The sequence below is a fragment of the Notamacropus eugenii genome, chromosome 4 (genome assembly GCF_028372415.1).
Source record: "Notamacropus eugenii isolate mMacEug1 chromosome 4, mMacEug1.pri_v2, whole genome shotgun sequence".
NCBI lineage: Eukaryota > Metazoa > Chordata > Mammalia > Diprotodontia > Macropodidae > Notamacropus > Notamacropus eugenii.
The window spans coordinates 61,777,710-61,798,988 of NC_092875.1; the positions used below are offsets into that span (position 1 = coordinate 61,777,710).

Consider the following 21,279-nt stretch of genomic DNA (forward strand, 5'->3'; position numbering starts at 1 on the left):
GCAAGCTGATGCTGCTCAATGGAGAATCCATGGCATTTCATTCCTCTAGACTCTCAATGCCTTAAATGAATGGTTCTAAACTAATGAATGCAAATCTGATGACATTAAATCATATTGTGGCAGCAGTAGGATATGGTGGAAGGCAAACAGGACTGGGTATGAGCTGAGAGTAGTCTTCATCGCTTTACCTCTGGCTATAGTACTGACAACTGCAGAGAACATTTGGCTACAACAATAAATATATATATATGACTGGCAAAACCAATGAATCTGGATTCAGAGGACCTGGTATGGCTTCTCATTCTTTCGGGTATGGCCATGGGCCTCAGCTTCCTCATCTGTAAAATGAGGGGCGAGGACAAGATAGCCTCAAAGGCCCCTTCCGGCTCCAAATCCATGACTTAGGATCATAAAAAATATGACCTTTTTACAAAGAGTAAAGTCTTGGACTTCATCCTATTTTGCCAGTCCCTAAAACCTGTGTCAAGCTCCCACCAGATAAAAGAAATCTCACTATCTAACCTAGACAGACAAATCTAGGCCACTCTGACCTAAACAATTAACTCCCCCTGCCCCCATATATAGCACTCTAAGGTAAGCAAAATATTTTCCTTTGAATGGGGGAAGGGGGAAGAGACAGGGAGTGGTAGCCAAGTCCAGGACTCCAACAGCACCTCTGCTACAGCACAAAGTTACCCAGAAGCCACTACCAATTGTCTGCCACCATAGCCATTATCTACAATAGCTGAACATCTCCAGAGGGCTTCTCCCTAAGGGAGCTTTCCATTGAATTCTACCTTGGAGAAGGTAGAGAAGGCCAAGGGTCTTATAACCAGCAGGAGCAGGAAGAGTGCTGCCAACAGTTACAGAATAAATGAGTATTGCAGCTAGAATTAGAGTGTAAAAAGACCTCTAGGGAGGAATAATTAATTGCAGAATCAGGGCTAGAAACCAATAAAAACAGTACTTTGGCATTTAAAGCCCGGAACAATTGGGCTCCTATCTACCTTTACTGATTTAGTTCACTTTAATACCCTACTGGAGTAGTAATGGCCTATGGGCTGGTTCTCAAATTCTATCACTACATCTCCCACCTCCATGCCCTTGCCCAGTATGTCCCCCAATTCCTGGAATGCACCCCCTCCTCATCTCCACCAATGAAAAATTAGCTGCCTTCAAAAGGATAAAACTCAGAGACTGCCTCCTGATGTCATTACTCTCTCCCTGTTCTGTATACTTACTTGACTGGGCACATATTCATTGTCTTTCCCCCAGAAGAATAAGCTCCAAAGGAAAGGATTATTTTTTTTACCTTGTATACTGCATAATCTCACATATGTAGTTGGTGCTTAATAAATACTTCAAACCAAAATGAAGAAAGGGCCTGAAACTGAGAGTCCAGAGACTGCAGTCCCTGGCCCAGCTCTATCTACCATGTCCTAGCCAGCCTTTTTGACTTTTGTCTTACTACTGGACTTTGATGACTCTGGAAGAAGGAATGAGGCTGACCACTTGGTGCAACTCTGACTCACTTAAATCCAATTCTCCAGGGAGTTAAGCTGTCACCCCATGATGTCATGGGCCCTCTTCAAAAACAAAGGACAAACAATAGTCAGCATGTTATAAGTAGAAGGAACACTGAATGAAGGGAAGCCAATCCATTGGGAAATGATCGAATCAGTTATGGCGTTTGTATGTAAAAAGAATGTTATTGCAACATCAGAAATGACGAGAGGGCCTATTCCACAGACTTTCCTGAAATGATGAGGAGTGAAGTGAGGAAAACTGCTGACAATGTGACAGTATTATAAAGACTGACCAATGGAGAATTCCAGAAGACTAATGATGAAGCATGCTGACCACGTACTGACCTAGCGCTGAGGGACTCAAGGTGCAGGAGACAGACATTTCCAGACACAACCAATATATTTGTTTTGTTTGATTATGCATACGACACATAGGTTTTGTTTTTCCACCTTTCAAAAGAAAGTAGCGGGGAGAAATAGTGGAAGGGCAGGGGAGTAGTAAAAAAATTATGAAAATGAAACAAAGAAGAATAAGGAAAAAATAGGGGGGTCATTAAAGCACTTTTTAAATAGACAGAAGAGATCAAAAGGCCACAAAAGGAAAGAGACAAGCAGAATGCTAGCTTTGAAAACCACATGTTGAATTTATTATATAATTTAAAAGGAAAACCATGCAAGTAATACAGATTCATAGCTCACTTTCTATTCTGTTTTGTATATGGAAATGCTCCTATTTGGTTTTTAGGTGCAAATCTGAATTAAAAAGCATAAAAATTAGAGGAAAAAAGAAAAAACACTGAACTCAATGTTCAATATCAAACCAGAAGTTTAATTTTAAGCAAGTTATTTCCTTCTCTCTGGGGCTCAGTTTTCTCATCTGGAAAATGAGGATGTTAGAAAAGTTCATCTCAAAAAAAAAAAAAAAAAGAAAAGTTCATCTCTAAGCATCTCTCCAGCTCTGACATTCTATGCTCTAACTTTGACCTCTGCTTATGCTCTGATTTTAGTTTCCTGACTCCTGCTAAAGAGGTCTTTCCATGACCCAGTGCTCCCTATAACCAACCCATAAACCTAGGCATTTGAAAGAAAGAAAGAAAGAAAGAAAGAAAGAAAGAAAGAAATAAAGAAAGAAAGAAAGAAAGAAAGAAAGAAAGAAAGAAAGAAAGAAAGAAAGAAAGAAAGAAAGAAAGAAAGGAAAAGAAAAGAAAAGGCTGATCTCTTCTAGTCATTTACAGGAACCAGCAGACAAGTGACTGGCGATGCCTGCTCATGGAAGAAACAGCAGGCTCTCTCCTCTGTGGCTAGGAACCTTCAGCCACTTTAATGAAATTGTTCTCCAAAGCTTAAAGCAGTCTAATTGTATGAAGAGTCATTCCAATTGAAACATATTAAGAGTTTCAGAATAGACTTTCATTTAAACAGTCCAATACAACCAAAGGAGCCTCGCTAGCACTTGATAAACCGAGGTCTCTCTCTACAAGACCAGGGCACAGATTTTGTTTTCACTCCCAGAACACAATGTGCATTCATTTATTCATTTGATCTGGTTCAAACTCAGAGAATCTTTTACATGTAATCTACCTAGATTTTAGCGAAGCCTTTGAAAAAGTCTTTCATGCTATGCCTGTGAAAAAGATGTGGAAATGAGGACTACGCATAGTTCAGTTAAACAAGTTCATAATGGTTCAATGTCTGCCAACAATAACGCTTCAGAAGGCAGTGAGGTGGGGGAAAGTGCAGGGATCTGACCTTGGCTCTTTGCTGGTCAAGATCTTTATCAATGACCTGCATAAAGGCCCACATGTATTGTTCCTCTAATTTGTGGAAGAATCAAAGTTGGGAGAGAGAGCTAGCCCACTGGAAGTCAGGATTCCAAAAGAGACAAACAGGCTATGACTGTGGGCCACATCTAAGAAGATGGCATTCAGAAGGCATAAATGTAGTCTTATGCTTACATTCACCGAATCAACTTCACAAGTACAAAATGAGGGAGGGATGCATGGCAGAGAGCAGTTCTAAAAATATGCTGGGCATTTTAGTGGGCTACATATAGACTCAATATGAGGCAGTCAAGAAAACTAAGAGAAATCCTAGGTGGCAGTAAGAGAATTGAGTGTCTGAGGCAAGCAATGTAATAAATAGTTTCCTGTGTTCTGTCCTCATCACTTACACATTTGGGTCATTCAATTCTGAAAGTCTCATGAATAAACAGAAAATTAGCCAGAGAAGAGCAAATAAGGTGACAGAGGGCCTCAGGATCATTTCCTAAGAAGAAACGGGAATGTTGCTTACCCTGGAGAAGGGAATACTCAAGAGAAAGGAATGACCATCCTCAGTCAATCAACATTCATCAACTGCCTACTGTGTGCCATGCTAAGTATATGAGTGACTATTATGTGGAAAAAGTTCAGCCTTTCTTCACTCTCTTGTCAGAATTAGTTAACAGTTGCAGAGAAACCATCTTGGGTTTGATGTGATGAAAAACTTAACAATAAAAAAAATAAAAAACTTAACCTAACAATGACAGCTCTCCCAGGATGGTTTAGGGTCCCTTGGGAGGTAGTGGAGGTCTTCAAGCTAAGGCCAGATGATGACCAGCTAAAAGAATCCTTGTCAGGCACCCAGGGGACTAAATGACTCCTGAGGCCATTTCTGACCAGGGAGTCCATGATTCGAATGAAGACATACCCTGCACTTAGTGTCAAAAGCCCTGATGTGAGCTCAAGCTTCACCACTTACAGAATGAGTCATTTGGGTTCTATAAATCTCAGGATTCTTATATAAAATGTTAAGTTCCAGGATTCAAATGTATTTATACAAATATATCCCAGAACCTGGCAGAGAATGAGTGCTTCATGAATGTGTTTTCATTGATTCCTTCAATCATTGAAGGGAGCAGAAAGTTAGCTCTTGCAAAGGAAGAGATTGTTGGGTTGTGTGTTTCAATCTTCAGAACAGTCTACTTTGCCTGGCACTCAGCAGATGCTAAGTAATTGTTGAATTAAAACAGGGATATGTTTGTGCTAACTTCCATTCTGGTTTCTGTGAGGCTCAAATAAGACTTATAAAAAAAATTTTGAAACCATAAAGCTTCAAGCAGAAAAGGTTTTAGGGTTCACCTAGTTTCAACACCCTCCTATGAAAGCTGAGGAAACAGAATTAGAAAGGTTACACAGTTTGCCCAAGGTCTTAGGGAGCTAATGGCATAGCAGTTCAACAGGAATCTTAAATGTGGGTGATTTGAACATTCACTGGTGAATTCTTAGACCTGGAAGGAGTTACATTGAATTAGTTCAATCCTCATTTTACACATAAGCAAACTGAGGCCAGAAGACAAGAAGGGTCGGTCCCACTGTCCAACGTGACCCAGCAAGTTAGGGGTAGAATATACAGTGGACTCCAGTTTCTCAGGATGACCAGGAAATATTCTTGTTATTTTAGATGCTGGCTACAAATCCATCCACCTCTACCTGTCCTCCAGCTTACAGATTCAGAGGTAGCCGTTTTCCTAAAAGCAGAAGTGTCTTATTTTAATCAGGACTGGTACAATGATAAAGAGTCCTGTAAAAACCCAATAGGTATCACGAGATACTTATCATTTTACCCAGTACAAAGCATTTGTACGCTGCTGTTCTAGCCATGGAAGTATTTTACCCTATTTCCTTCCATGTGTCCCTTTGCTTATATAAAAGGAATCTACCTGAAAAACCACAGGTATGTCTTGCCCAGGGTCAAAGCCAGTCTCCTCCTCGCTGCTGAATCTCACACACACACACACACACACACACACACACATACACACACACCCCAAGGGTCTGAAAATACCCCAGATGTCCAAGTCTCCTCAGTTTAACCTAGAAATCTATTACTAGGAAATACTGGCATCAGGATTCCAGGGCTAGCAGTGACTGTCAAAATCATCTATGTACAGAGACTCCAAGTTCCACAGACCCCAGTTCCCCTGTGTCCCAGTCTAGGGTCTTTTCTCCCACCCTGCATGACCACATTTATGGTTATGGTGTTCCCTTTCTACCCACCCACGTTCACATGCCTGACTCATAGGGATGCTAAAATTTGACTCTGTTCATGTAGCTTTCATTTCCACAGGCTGACAAATTCAGCAACGACCAAGCCCTGCTAGTGCTAGTCACAGGGATGTTACAAATCAAGTTGGAGGCAATGTGGTATGTTGGGAAAAGCACTGGACTCACACCACGAAAAGGAACATCTAGTCCCAGGTCTGGGTTTCAATCCCACCTGGGGTCCCTGCTACTCTAAGAGAAGACATTTAACGCAGCTCATTCTTTCAGGTTTATTGCCCAAACTACACACAAGGTATTATGACAAATTAGTTAAGTACAAGTCATCTCTTTCTTTAGGGACTTCACAGGTGGGAGAATACATAGACCAAAAAGTTATACACACACACACACACACACACACACACACACACACACACACACAGCAGTGTGCTACAGAAAACTGAGAGAGGCAAAAATGACATAGGAGATTCTGAAAAAGAAACAGGATCCAGAAGGAGCAGAGAAGAAAGAGAAATTAGGAAATGTTTCAATGAAGAAGTGGCATTTATCCAAGGCTTTGAAGGATGCATATAAGACACAGGACAGGGGTCAAGACGGCAGAGTACAGGCTGCAACTCAGCTGAACTCTCCCAACATCCCCCTCAAACAACTTTAAAATAAAGCCTCAAATAGGATTCTGGGGTGGCAGAGCCAACAAAAGGTCCAGTCAGGTGAAACATTTGTACAGCCCAAGACAACTAAGGAAGTCTGCAGGAGCAGGCTATGACACAGAGGTAAGATAGCCCACAGCACTGCACAGCACTAAGGCAACAGCAGCAGGCCTTGGAGGCAGCTGCAGCTGAACTGTAACTGCTTCCAGAGCTCTCAGCACACAGACTGTAAGGGAGTCAGACAAGTGGTGAAAAGGGGGACCTTTGCTGGCGCTGAGTGCATGACCCTGTTGTACCGCCTATATGCAGTTCTGGGGCCAACAGGAACACCAGTGCTTGCAGCCTCAGTGGAACAGGGGCCCTGGTCACAGTTACATGGTAGAGAAAAATGTTTGTGGTCACTCACATGGGAGCAGGAATCCTGGTCTCAGTTCCAGGGCAAAAAAAGCATTATAGCTTGCAGCTACAGAAGACCAGGGGCCCTGATCAGAGTTCCAGGGCCAAGAGGAGCACTAGCACTTGTGGCTGTGAGTAAAGACCAGAACACAGGCCAGGAGAGTAGTGACCATATCTCTCCTTGGATACCACCAGGGAAGCAACAAAAACTTACATGTCCCCAGAACTATCTCTAAAAACAGTAGCACAAAAAATCTGAAGCTTGGGACAATACCCTCCCACCCTGAGATCACAGTCTAACTCTAACATAAAGTTAAAAAATCAAGAAACAGGCTAGGAACATGAGCAATAACAACAAAAAAAAAAAGCCTGACCATAAAAAACTACTATGGTGACAAGGAAAAGCAAGACAAAAACTCAGGGAAAAAAACAATTATGTTAAAACAGCTGCAACCAAAAAGCCTCAAAGGAAAAAAAGAAGACAAGAATTGGAAACAAACCAAACAAGAATTCCTGGAAGAACTCAAAGGAGGATTTTAAAAATCAAATAAGAGAAGTAGAGGGAAAATTAGGGAGGAAATGAGTAGTGCAAGAAAATTATGAAAAGATAGTAAATAGCTCAGGAAAGAAGCACAAAAAATAATGAAGAACACCTTAAAAACCAGAATTGACCAAAAGGTAAAAGAGGCACAAAAATCCAATGAAGAGAACACCTTAAAAAGCAGAACTGCCCGAATGGGGGAGAAAAGAGGTACAAAAGCTGACTGAAGAAAACAATTCCTTAAACATCAGAACTGGGCAACTGGAAGCTAATGACTCCACAAGACATCAAGAAACAATAAAACAAAGTAAAAAAAATGAAAACAATAGAAGAAAATGTGAAATATCTCAAAGGAAAACAACAGACCTGGAAAATAGATCAAGGAGAGTCAATTTAAGCATTATTGGACTACCTGAAAGCAATGATCAAAGAAAGAGTCTAGACATCATATTTCAAAAAATTATCAAGGAAAACTAGAGGGTAAAATAGAAATTGAAAAAAAATTTACTGATCACCTCCTGAAAGAGATCCCAAAATGATAACTCCTAGGAATATTACAGTCATATTCTATAGCTCCCAACTCAAGGAGAAAATACTGCAAGCAGCCAGAAAGAAACAATTCAAATATCACGGAACCACAGTCAGGATCATACAAAATTTAGCAGCTTCCACGTTAAAGGAGTAGAGGGTTTGGAATATGATATTCCAGAAGGAAAGGGAGCTAGAATTACAATCAAGAATAACCTATCTAGCAAAACTGAATATCATTCTTCAGGAGAAAAAATTGACATTTATTGAAATAAGAAGTATTTCAAGCATTCCTGACGAAAAGACCAGACATGAATAAAAAATTTGACATTCATGCATAAGACTCAAGAGAAGTATAAAAAAGGTAAATATGAAAGACAAATTGTAAGGGATTCAATAAATGGTTTATATTCCTATATGGGAAGATGATATTTATAACTCCTAAAAACTGTTATTGTTATCACGGCAGTTAAAAGAAATATACATAAACAGAGGACATAGGTATGAGTTGATTACAATGGGATGAACTAAAAAAAAAATCAAGGAAAGAGAAAAGGGAATGCATTGGGATAAGGGGAAAGGAAGAGGAAGAATGGGGGAAAATATCAAATAAAAGAGGCATGCAAGGAAAAGATTTTGCAGAGGAGGGCAAAATGGGAGAGGTGGGAGAAACTATGCTTGAATCTCACTGGAATTGGAATTGGTTCAAAGAAGGAATAACATACACTTTCAACTGGATATAGAAGTCTATCTTACCCAACAGGGAAACAGGAGAAGAAAAGGATAAAGGGGGTGGTGGAGAGGATTGATAGAAGAGAAGGCAGATTAAGGAAAGCAGTGATCAAAAGCAAAAGAAACTTTTGAGGAGGGACAGGACAGAGAGACAGAAAGAGAGAGAGAGAGACAGAGAGACAGAGAGAAACAGAGAGAGAGAGAGAAGGATAAACAGGAAAGGAAAAAGGATGGATGGAAATATACAGTTAGTAGTCATAACTGTGCGGTAAGTAGGTGGTGCAGTAGATGGAGTATCAAGAGTCAGGAAGACCTGATACTAGCTGTATGACCCTGGACAAGTTACTTAACTGTGTCTCTCAGTTTCCTCATCTGTAAAATGATATAGAGAAGGAAATGGCAAACCACTCCAGCACCTTTTCCAAGGAAACCCCAATTGTAATCACAAAGAATCAGACATAACTCAAACAACTGAACAACAATGAATGGGATAAACTCAACCACAAAATGGAAGTGAATAGCAAAATGGAGTGAAAAGCTGAGTCCAACAATACATCATTTACAAAAAGCACACCTGAAATAGAGAGACACACAGAGAGCAAAAATCAGGGGCTAGAGCAGAATGTATTATGCTTCATCTGAGGTAAAAGAGGTAGGGGTAGCAATCATCTTAGACAAAGCAAATCACAAATAAATCTTATTAAAAGAGATAATCAGGCAAATTACATTTTGCTAAGAAAAGGTACCATAAACAATGAAGTAACGTCAACATTAAACATAGAATGACAAAGCATCTAAATTCTTAAAAAGTTAAATGAGTTACTTGAGGAAATAATAAAACTATACCAATGGGAGATATCAACTTTCTCCTATCAGAACTAGATAAATCTAACCATAAAACAAACAAGGAAGAAATTAAGGGAATGAATAGAATTTTAGAAAAGTTAGATATGATAGACATTTGGAGAAATCTGAATGGAAATAGAAAGGAGTATACTTTTTTCTCAGCTGCCTATGCCACCTTCACAAAAACTGAGCATGTATTAGGTCACTAAAACCTCACAAACGAATACAGAAAAGCAGAAATAATAAATGCATCCTTTTCAGATCATAATGTAATTAAAATCATACTCAACAAAGGGCCATGGAAACATGAAAAATTGGAATTAATTAACTGGATTAATTCGCTGGATTAGACAATTCATTGATTGATTTGATTAATTAATTTTATGACATATATATGGTGCTGATACCTAATCCAGGAAGAGCCAAAACAGAGAAGGAAAACTACGGACCAATTTCCATAATGAATATTAATGCAAAAATTTTAAATAAAATGCCAATAAAGAGGTAACAGCAATAAATCACAAAGATTCACTACAACCAGGATTTATATCAGGAATGCAGGGCTGGTTCAATATTAGGAAAACTATCAGCATAAATGATCAGATCAATAACAAAAACAGCAAAAAATCCTATGATTATCTCAATATATGCAGAAAAGGCTTTTGACAAAATACAATATGCATTCTTATTCATAACACTAGAAAGCAAAGGAATAAACTGAACTTTTCATAAAATGAAAAGTAGTATCTACCTAAAACAACCAGCAAGCATATAATAGGGATATGCTAGAAGCCTTCCCAGTACAACCAGGAGTGAAGAAAAGATGCCCATTATCACCACTATTATTCAATATCATACTAGAAATGCTAGCTATAGCAATAAGAGAAAAGAGCCTGAACGAATTAGAAGAGGCAAGAAAAACACAAAACTATCACACTTTGCAGATGATACGAAGGTATACTTAGAGATTCCTGGAAAATCAACTGAAAAAATAAACTAAAACAATAAACAGTTTTAGCAAGGATATAAAATAAATCCACATAAACCACCAGCATTTCTATATATTACCAACAAAATTCAGCAATGACAGAAAAATTCCACTTAAAATAACTGCAGACAATATAAATACTTGGCTGTCAACCTGCCAACACAAACCCAGGAACTACATGAATATAATGACAAAACACTTTTCACACAAATAAAAACATTTATTGCTCATGGATAGGCCAAGCCAATACAACAAAAATGATTTTTGACAATCATACTTAATTTACTTATTCAATGCCATACTCTATTCAATATATTTTTTAAAATGTATTTAATAGAGCTAGAAAAGATGTAACAAAATTCATCTGGAAGAACAAAAGGCCAAGAATATCAAGGGAACCAATGGAAACAAAAATGTGAGGGAAAGTGGTCTAGCAGAACCAGATTTCAAACTATATTACAAAGTGGTAATCATAAAACAATCTGGATTATCTCAGGGGCAGAGGCAAGATGGTGAAGAGGAGGCATGTATTCACCTGAGCTCTTCCCAAAACCTCTTCAAAGACCTTTAAATAATGCCCTAAAATAAATTCTGGAGCAGCAGAACCCACAAAAGGACAAGATGAAACCATTTTCCAGCCCAAGACAACTTAGAAGGTCAGCAGGAAAGGTATGTCATACCAGGGTGAGAGTTGAGCACAGTCAAGCACAGGCTACACCAGCATAAAGCAGAGCCCCACTTTTTAAAAAGTTAAAAGCCAAGAAGCAGACTGGAAAGATGAGCAAATAATGGAAAAAAAATTCTGACTATAGAAAGTCATTATGGTGACAAGGAAGATCAAAACACATATTTAGAAGAAGACAGTAAAGTCAAAATTCCTACATCCAAATCTTCAAAGAAAAATATGAACTGGTCATGGAAGAGCTCAAAAAGCATTTTAAAAATCAAGTAAGAGAAGTAGAGGAAAAATTGGGAAGAGAAATTAGAAGGATGCAAGAATGAAAAAAGAGCCAATGTTCCCTAATCGATAAATGGTCAAAGAATATAAATAGGCAGTTTTCAGACTAAGACATTAAAGCTATCTATAGTCATATCAAAAAATGTTCTAAATGACTCATGATTTAGAATCTGTTCTTTCAAGTTTACTGCCCAAACTACACACAAGATGTTACAAGAAATTAGATAAGTGCAAGAAGTCATCTCTGTCTTTGGGAAGTTCACTGGTGAGAAAAGACATGGACCAAAAAGCTGCAAATCAAATGCAACTCTGAGATACCACATCACACCTATCAGATTGGCTAAGATGACAAAACAGGAAAATGATAAATGTTGGAGAAGATGCAGGAAAATTGGAACACTAATGCATTGTTGGTGGAATTGTGAACTATTCCAACAATTCTGGAGAGCAATCTGGAACTATGCTCAAAGGGCTATAAAAATGTGCATACCCTTTGTCCCAGCAATACACCACTTCTAGGTCTGTATTCCAAAGATCATAAAAATGAGAAAAGGATCCATATGTACAAAAAATATTTATAGCAGCTCTTTTTGTGGAGGACAAGAATTGGAAATTGAGGAGATGCCCATCAGCTGGGGGATAGCTGAACAAGTTGTGGTATATGAATATAATGGAATACGATTGTGCTATAAATGATGAACAGGTAGACCTCAGAAAAACCTGGAAAGACTTATATAAACCAATAAGAACCAGGAGAACATTGTACACAGTAATAGTAACTTTGTGCAATGACTAACTCTGATAGACTTAGCTTTTCTCAGCAATGCAAGGATCTAAGACAACTCCAAAAGACTCATGATGTAAAATGATATCCACATACAGAAAAACAACTAGGGAGTGTCAATGCAGATCAGAGCATACTATTTGCTCTTTCTTTGTTTTGTTTCTTCTTTCTTGTGGTTCCTCCCATTGGTTCTAATTCTTCTTTACAACATGACTAATGTGAAAATATGTTTAAAATTAATGTATATGTAGAGCCTACATCAAACTGCATCCCATCCTGGGGAGGGGAAGAGGAAGAAGTCGAGAAAATTTAGAATGAAAAATCTCATGGAAGTGAATGTTGGAACCTAAAAACAAATTAATTTTTAAAAATAGTCAACACTTGGTAAAAGAGTTTCAAAAATCCAATGAGAAGAATGCATTGAAAAGCAGAATTAGCCAAATGGATAAACATATACAAAAATTCACAGAAGAACGGAATTCCTTAAAAAATGGAACTGGTCAAATGGGAAAAGGAAGTACAAAAACCTCACTGAAGAAAATAATTCCTGAAAAATTAGAATTGAGCAAGTGGAAACTAATGACTCTATGAGACTCAAGAAACAAATAAACAAAGCAAAAAAAGAAAAAAGAAACAGAAAGCAATGTGAAATAACGACAGACCTAGAAAATAGATCCAAGAGAGATCATTTTAAATTTTAATTTTAAAACTACTAGACTTCCTAAAAGTCACAATCCAAAAAATAGCCCAGACATCGTGTTTCAAGAAATTATCCAGTAAAACTGCTGATATTCTAGAAGCAGAGAGTAAAATAGAAATTGAAGAAATCCACTGATCACCTCCTGAAAGAGATCCCAAAATGAAAACTCCCAGGAATATTATAGCCAAATTCCAGAGCTCCTATAAAGGAGAAAATACTGTGAGTAGCCAGAAAGAAACAGTTCAAGTATCATGCAGCCACAACAGGATAACTCAAGCTTCTCTATTAAAGGACCAAAGGACTTGTAATATGATATTCTGGAGGGCAAAGAAGCTAGGATTACAACCAAAAGAAGCTAGGATTACAACCAAGAATCACCGACCCACCAAAACTGAATATAATTCTTCAAGGAAAAGAATGGACATTCAACAAAATATAGGGCTTTCAAGAATTCTTGACGAAAAAGATCAGAGCTGAATAGAAAATATGACTTCCAAATACAAGATTCAGGAGAAGCATAAAAAGTTAAGTAGAAAAGGGAAATCATAAGGTACTTAATAAGGTTAAACTGTTTATATTCCTACATGGGAAGACGGTACTTATAACTCATAAGAATCCTATCATTATTAGGGAAGTTAGAAGGAGTATATAGAAAGACAGAGGGCACAGGTATAAGTTGAATATGATGAGATATCTAAAAAATTAAAATTAAGGAGTGAAAAGGGAATGCACTGGAAGAAAGGGAAAGGGAGAAGTAGAATGGGATAAATTATCTCACATAAAAGAGGCATGAAAGAGTTTTTACAGTGCACAGAAAGATGGAGGAGGTAGAGAGGAATGCTTAAACCTTACTTTCATCAGAACTGGCTCAAAGAGGAAGAAACCTACACAGTCAATTGGGTATAGAAATCTATCTTACCCTACAAGAAAGGATGAGGGGAAAGAGATAAGAGAAGGAAGGGGTGCTCATAGAAAGCAGAATGGATTTGGGGACTCAGCAGTCAGCAGCAAAAGATTTTGAGGAGGGACAGGGTGAAAAGAGAGAATAGAAGAAACAGGGTTGGGGGGATAGGATGGGGGAAAATATAGCTAGCAATCGTAAGTGTGAAAAAAAATGTTGAAGCTTTCTGTCTCCAGGAGCCTCTGCAAATGCAGCCCCGCCACCACCATGTTGGCCCACCTGCAATAGATGATCCTTCAGAACTGCTCCAGCTTCCTCAACAAGTATAACAAGTAGACCTACAGCACCAAGCTCAACAACCTCAAGGCCTGGAACTCATTCTGCTACAATGAGATGATCCACCAGAAAACAGTGGTCACTGAGGCAGCCACCGATTAAGGGCATCATGGTAGTGCTAAAGTGGAGGGCAGGTCAGAGGAAGCCCACCACTTCCTATGTGAGGACCACAATCAACAAAACTGCTTGGGCCATACTCCAGAAAGATCTCCTCATGGCTGCTCTGCGCCAGGCCAGCACCATTCTTCGGATTCAGAAGCCAGTGTTGGTGAAGAAGAAGTCAAACCCATCCACCTAAGAGCACCTAAGGTGCCAGGCCTGCCTTTGTCTAATAAAGTCAGACTGTCCTCCAAAAAACAAAAATGGTAAAGCAAGTTTCTCGGATAAAGGCCTCATCTCTCAAATGAATAATAAGCCAAATTTTTAAAAATAAGAGTCATTCTCCAATTGATAAATGATTAAAAATATGAAGTTAGGGTTTCAGATGAATTAATCAAAACTATCAATAATCATACTAAAAATATTTTATACCACTGTTCATTGGAGAAACGTAAATTAAAACAATTCTAAGATACTACTGTACATCTATTAGACTAGTTAATAGGACAGAAAAGGAAAATGACATGCTAAAAGGGATGTGGGAAAATTGAGATACTAATGCAGAGTTGGTGGAGTTGTGAACTGACTCAACCATTATGGAGAATTTGGAATGATGACCAAATATTTATTGTAGCTCTTTTCTGCTGGCCAAAAATTGGAAATTGAGAGGTTGTGGTATATGGCTGTCGTGAAATACTTTCTATATTATACTTTCTATAAATACTTTCTATGATACTGTTCTATGAGAAATGAGCTAGATGTTTTCAGAAAAACCTGCAGAGTGAAATGAGTGGAGCCAGGAGTACATTGTATACAGTAACAGCAACACTGGGCAATGACCAATTATGAATGACCTAGCTATTATCAGCAATACCATTATCCAAGACAACTCTGAAGGACTTACGATGAACAATGCTATCCACCCCCAGAGAAAAAAACAGTGGAGTTTGAATACAGATCAAAGTATACTTTCCTAACTTTCTTAATTTTTCTTGGGGTTTTGTTTTAGTCTATATTTTCTTTTATAACATGACTAATATGAAAATGCTTTGCATGTCTACACATGTTTAACCTATATAAAATTGCTTGCCTTAAAAATGAAGGGGATGGGGAGGGAAGAAAAGAAACTGGAACTCAATTTTTAAAATGAATGTTGAAAATTGTTTTTACATGTAATTGGGGTAAAATAAAATACTAAATTAAAAAAAATCTTATACTGGCTAAGAAACAGAGTGTTGGATCAGTGGTACAGATAGGTACACAACACACAGTAGTTAATGATCATAGCAATCCAGTGTTTGATTATACCCCAAAATCCAAGTTTTTGGGACAAGAAACCAACATTTGACAAGAATTACTAGGAAAATTGGAAAGCAGTTTGGAAAAATTAGGTTTGGACCAATATCATACATTATATACTAAGATAGGGTCAAAATGGGTACATCATTTAGACATAAAGGGTGAGGTCATAGGTAAATTAGGGGAGCATGGAAAATTTTACCAGTCAGATCAATAGATAGGGGAAGAATTTATGACCAAATAAGAGATAGGACTGCAGGAAGTAAAATGGATCATTTTGATTACTTCAAAATAAAAAACAAATCAATGTAGCCAAGATTAGAAGGAAAGCAAAAAACTGAGGGTAAGGAAGATTTGTTTTATTTTGATTACATTAAATTAGCTTTTATACAAACAAAACCAATGCATCCAAGAATAAAAGAAAAGCAAGAAACTGGAAAAAAATTTACACTAAGTTTCTCTAATAAAAGCTTCATATCTCAAATATATAGAGAACTGAGTCAAAATTATAAGAATATGAGTCATTTCTCAATTGATAAATGGTCAAAAGATATGAACAGGAAGTTTTCAAGAAGAAATCAAAGCTGTCTATAGTCATATAAAAATTATCCAAATCACTATTGATTCAAGAAATGCAAATTAAAACAATTCTGAAGTGCCTCCTCACACCTAACAGATTGGCTAATATGACAGAAAAGGAAAATGACAAATGTTGGAGGGGAAATAGAAAAACTGGGACACTAATGCACTGTTGGTGAACTGATACAACCATTCTGGAGAGCAATTTGGAACTATGCCCAAAAGGCTACAAATCTGCGCACACCCTTTGATCCAGCAATACCACTTCTAGGGCTGTATCCCAAAGAGATCAATGAATAAGGAAAAGGACCTACATGAACAAAAATACTTATAGCAGCTCTTTTAGAGGTGGTAAAGAATTGGAAATTGAGGGGATGTCCATCAGTTAGGGAATGGCTGAACAAGCTGTGGTTTTTGATTGTGATGGAACACTACTATGCCATAAGATGTGATGGAATTACTACTGTGCTATAAGAAAGAACTGTGAATGACTTAGCTCTTCTCAGCAACACAGTGATCCAAGACAATTCCAAAGGATTTATGATGAAAATGCTATCTATCTGCCTCCAGAAACAGAACTGAAGAGTCTGACACAGACTCGAGCATCTTCTTTTTACTTTCTTCATTTTTCTTGCTTTTTTTTGCAACATGCCTAATATGGAAATATGTTTAACATGATATCACATGTATATCTGACATCACATTTCTTGCCTTCTCAATGAGTGAGGAAGGGAAAGAATGAGGAACTCAAAAAAAAAATTTAATGAATGCTAAATATAAATAAATAATAAAAGTGCTGGGTTTAAAATATATATATATATATATATATATAAAAACAGAGCTGAGGGAGAGGGTATTCCAGCACTCCAAGGACCCAAAGAGGAAAGGGAGCCAACAGTGGTCAGGAAGGACAAGCTGAAACACAGGGGGCATGAAAGGCAATAGAGAGAGATAAGGCTAAAAGGGAAGGAAAAGGTCAAAATGCAGAGTGCCTCAAATGCTAGGCTGAAGATTTTGGACTTTGTTGTAGAGAAATGGGGAGCCAATAACTGCACTTGAGCAGAAAAGCAATGTAACCAGAGATCTATATAATGAAAACTAGTCTGGCAATAGTATATAATAAGAAGGCTATTTAGGATAACAATGAGCTTTAAAATCTCAATCTAGTACTTTCAGAGAACTGTGTATATCTGTAAAGTGTTTCTGAATGACACACTGGCAAACCGGATCCCTCTAGAATTCAGTTATAGAAATAAATGTGGGTTCTGTCCTAGAAAGTCTAATAATTTATTTGTAGAACAAAATGTACATATGACCTTGGACACATCTTTTTCCCTCAATGGGTTTCAATTTAGATCTGTGAGGAAAGAAAGAGCTAGACCAAACGATTTCCAAGATTCCTCCCTACTTTGATATTCAATATTCTACAAACAGTAAGTAAGTAGTACCTCTTAAGGTCAGCAGGGCAAAGTGGATCAAGTGCCAGGCTTGGAATCAGGAAGATGGGTTCAAATACTGCTTCTGACATTTACTAGCTTTGTGCTTAAATCTCTCTAAACTTCAGTTTTCACATCTGTAAAACTAGGATAAGACCTACAGTACTCACCTCACAGAGTGGTCATATGGCTCAAAGAAGGAAATGTATTTTCAAATTCTCAATGCTCTCTATAAATATCAGAATATTAAGGTTCCACTCAATGTTCTATGACTGAAGAGCTCTTCTAGCTCTGACATTGCTTGTTTTGAGAATATAGTGCAAAAAACATTATACTTATATTCAGCTGAAACCTGGGTTTGAATTCCATTTCTGACCCTTAATACTACAAGTCACAATTGTTCTGATTATCTATTTCCTCACTGATAAAAAATGAGGATATTCTTATTGCATGTACACCAAATTATGAGGTCATGTGTGTGAAGCATTTTGCAAACCATAAAGGCTTCTATAAATGCAAATCATCTCCTCCACCACCACCACCATCATCATTTTGCCCTCTTCATCTTTTCCAATGGAGTTCAAATAGAAACAGTGTTAGAAAAAGTTAATACCCCACTATAATTCCTTCATAGTCAATGTTCCACAAACAACTGCTTTTTGAAGTTGAAAAAAAGCAGCAGATGTAAACTCATCCTCTGTGGGCTCCATGAGAACATCTTCAGCACAACTCCAGGTGCAGGCAGGATCTGTAGGGAAGGATGGGAACTCCATCTCATCTCTTAAGCCAGTTCTCCAGACTTTAAGAGCTTTTGACTTCATATGGCTTGAAGAATAAGAATTACTAGTCAGTAGATTTTAAAATTCTGGAATTCTGTGTAACATACCACACTCATGGAATTGCAACCTCTACAAAAGGGGGAGGTGGAAATGCTTTCTCATAGCTCTTCTTTGATGCTGTACTCATTCTTTGTGATTTTGCAACATTCACTTTTGATTTTGTTTGCATATGGTTGTTCTTTGAAGTCTGTAAATAATTATTTGTACACTGTCTGCCACGTTAGACTGTGGGCTCCTTAACAGCAGAGACCGTTTTTGCCTTTCTTTGTATCCCCAGAATTTAGTAAAGTGCCTAGCACACAGTGGGTGCTTAACAAACACATGATGACTTGACTTGATTTTAAATATACAGAAGGTTATTACAGTGTGCTCATGTTTGCTTTCTCATACACTCACACTCTGTGTGTGCGTGTGTGTGTCTCAGAAGCAAAGCAGCTAAAATGCCCTGACTTACTTTAAGGATTAATTTTACTCTTCAAAAGGCCTCCACCTTCTAGACAATAAGGGAGTCTATATTCTGTATCTGACTCATACCAAAAAGGAGGTACTTGCTGCTGGGGTAGGAATGATGAGAAGCTTGCAGCCACTCCATCTTAGAATTTGTGACAGAGAAGACAAAGGGTGGGAATAATCTACCTTGCATCCTAGATTTGAGGAAAATGGATTTCAAAGGATTCAGACAAAGGAAAAGTAAAATCCTATAGGTTCTAAAGCTTCAGGGAAGTCAGCCAACAGGAAACTCTCAAGAATGAATTCTGAAGACACCCACCAAAAAAAGAGTTCTGATGATGAAGGAAAGAGGAGTTGCCTAAAGCAAATGAGAGTTACAAAGGTAATTCACCAAACAACTTAGGTTTTTTTAAAAGCATGAATGGAAGGGGGAAGCATGGGTAGGTTACTACTCCTCCTGTCTTCCAGGCCAAAGCATGGCTCAGTTACGGCTTTATCCTGTCACTCAGCACCTAGGGCCTGCAAACTCCAGAACACCCAACTGTCCCCTTGGTCTTGTCACTCAGGTGTATCCCTTCTTCCACCTGGGGCCTCCTCTTTGCGGAAGGGGTCCAGTCTTCACTCTCCTTCCATCTCTTCACAAGATTTCTGAACTTCAAAGACATTCCTGCTCCCCCATCCTTGGCTTTTTCAGCTTCTTTCTGTGTGATGTCTTCCGCCATTAGAGCAGAAGTTCCTTAAGGGCAGGAACTTTCTCATACTTGTATGGCCAGTGCTTTAGCTCAGTGCCTGGCACATCATAAACACCAGATAAATGCTTGTTTCCCTCCTTCCTACCGTGGCTCTGCAAGAATAATGTTAGGAGTGCTTAAACTCACAATGACGTGAGGCCAGCAAGAAAGCTAATGAGAAGGATGAAAAATTTAGCTTTCTGTTGTTTCATGCTCAACTGATGAAGCAAAGGGGATGGTATGGATGGAATGGTGCTAAACAGGCAACAGAGTTTCGAAAGAGCTACATGTCTCATTCTGCTTCTGTTTTTCCTGCCAAGGACAGTAAGATGTAGCCTGGAAAGGACAGAACCACAATAGCTCATAGAAGAGATACCCTTTCATGAGTTTCATGAGTGACTGGGTCCATGAAGTACAGTAATCAAAGAGTTGGCAGATATGATTTCTGAGCTCATAGGAGTGATCTCTGAATTATTACAGAGAACAGAGAAGGTGTCATGCTACCAGAAAAGTCAACTGCCACCCCAGTTCTCAAAAAAAACTAGATAATGAAGTCTGCAAGCTACGGATCAGGAAATGAATCCTGACAAAACCATAGGGAGCATTATTACAGGGATGGACCTCTGAAAATAGAAGCAGCAGTCAAGAAGAGTGAGCCTCATCAAGGCCAGGTCCCTGAGAAGCCTAGTGGAGAGTGAGTGGCCACTGGAGTCAGGAAGACCTGACACATACTGGGTGTGAGCAGGGGGACATCATTTACCCTCTAGGGGTCCCAAGAAACTCTCTAAAATTATCTGTTATACAACTGGAGCTAATCTACATTGGTAAAAAAGGGTTTTCTAGTTTCCTTAGTAAAAATTCCCTATGACAATGAAATTAAAAAATCTGGTTAAAAAAAAAATCATGCCATGGTATTGCAGAGAGAAAGCTGGCCTTGAAGACAGGAAGAAAGTTAAGTCCATCCTTAGACATCTATTGGCTGTGTGACCCTGGACAAGTTACTTAACCCCTGTACTCCCTGGGCAACTCTTTAAGAAATTACAAAATAGTTCCCTCTCTGCATTGATGGTGGGGGTTCCCTTACACCAAGGAACTGAAAAGAGCAAAAAATAAATAAATACGTCATACCAAAACAAATGACAAACCAGAGACATGGTATAGCCAACCTGGATTTTAGAAAGGATTTAACAAAGACTATTCTTATGGAAAAGATAGGGGGATATGGGCTAGATAACAGAACAGACACCCAGAGAGAAAGGGGTAACTGACCAACCACAAAAGTAATCATTAATGATTTAATATCAAACTGGGAGAAGGCTTTGAGCAGCTGATCTCTGTCCCCAGGGGTAAGGGGTTCTGCAAAAATCCTACCAGCTGTGCTTAAATTCATAATGACATGAGGCTGACAAGAAAGCTAAAGAGAAGGAAAAGAGATATGAATCTATGAATCATTGACTTTTCAGTTCAGTTCAGCCTTGTTATCTATAAAGGTATAGGGGGAAGTTTATCAAATGTGTAGCTGCCACAAGCCTGGGATGGATGCCACCCTAGCTGACAATATCAGGATCCAAGTTCATTGGGACAGTCTAGAACAGTGGGTTAAATCTAAGGGATGTAAAATCTTACACTTAGACTCAACATCACAAGTATAAATATGAGAGAGGCTTGGCTTGATAGCAGTTAATCTGAAAAAGATCTGTGAGTACTGGTGCACCACAAGTTCAACATGAGTCAACAATGTGTTAGATCAGTCAAGAAAGCTCACGCAATCTTTGGCTACATGAAGAAAAGCTCAGTATCCAGGACTGGGGAGGTGATATCCCCATCATACTCTGGCCCAGGCAGAACACATGTAGAATATGTGTAAGGTTCTGGAAGCCACATTTTAGGAAATACAATGATGAGCTATGGGTCCTC

At 38.4% G+C, this 21,279-nt stretch overlaps 1 protein-coding gene and 1 pseudogene across 2 annotated transcripts in view; one reads left to right on the forward strand and one right to left on the reverse strand.

Moving 5' to 3' along the window:
* SBNO2 (strawberry notch homolog 2) overlaps positions 1 to 21,279 on the reverse strand; it is a 226,517-nt gene that overhangs the window by 186,521 nt on the left and 18,717 nt on the right. The window lies entirely within an intron of this gene.
* LOC140499656 (large ribosomal subunit protein eL28 pseudogene) lies at positions 13,861 to 14,237 on the forward strand (annotated as a pseudogene).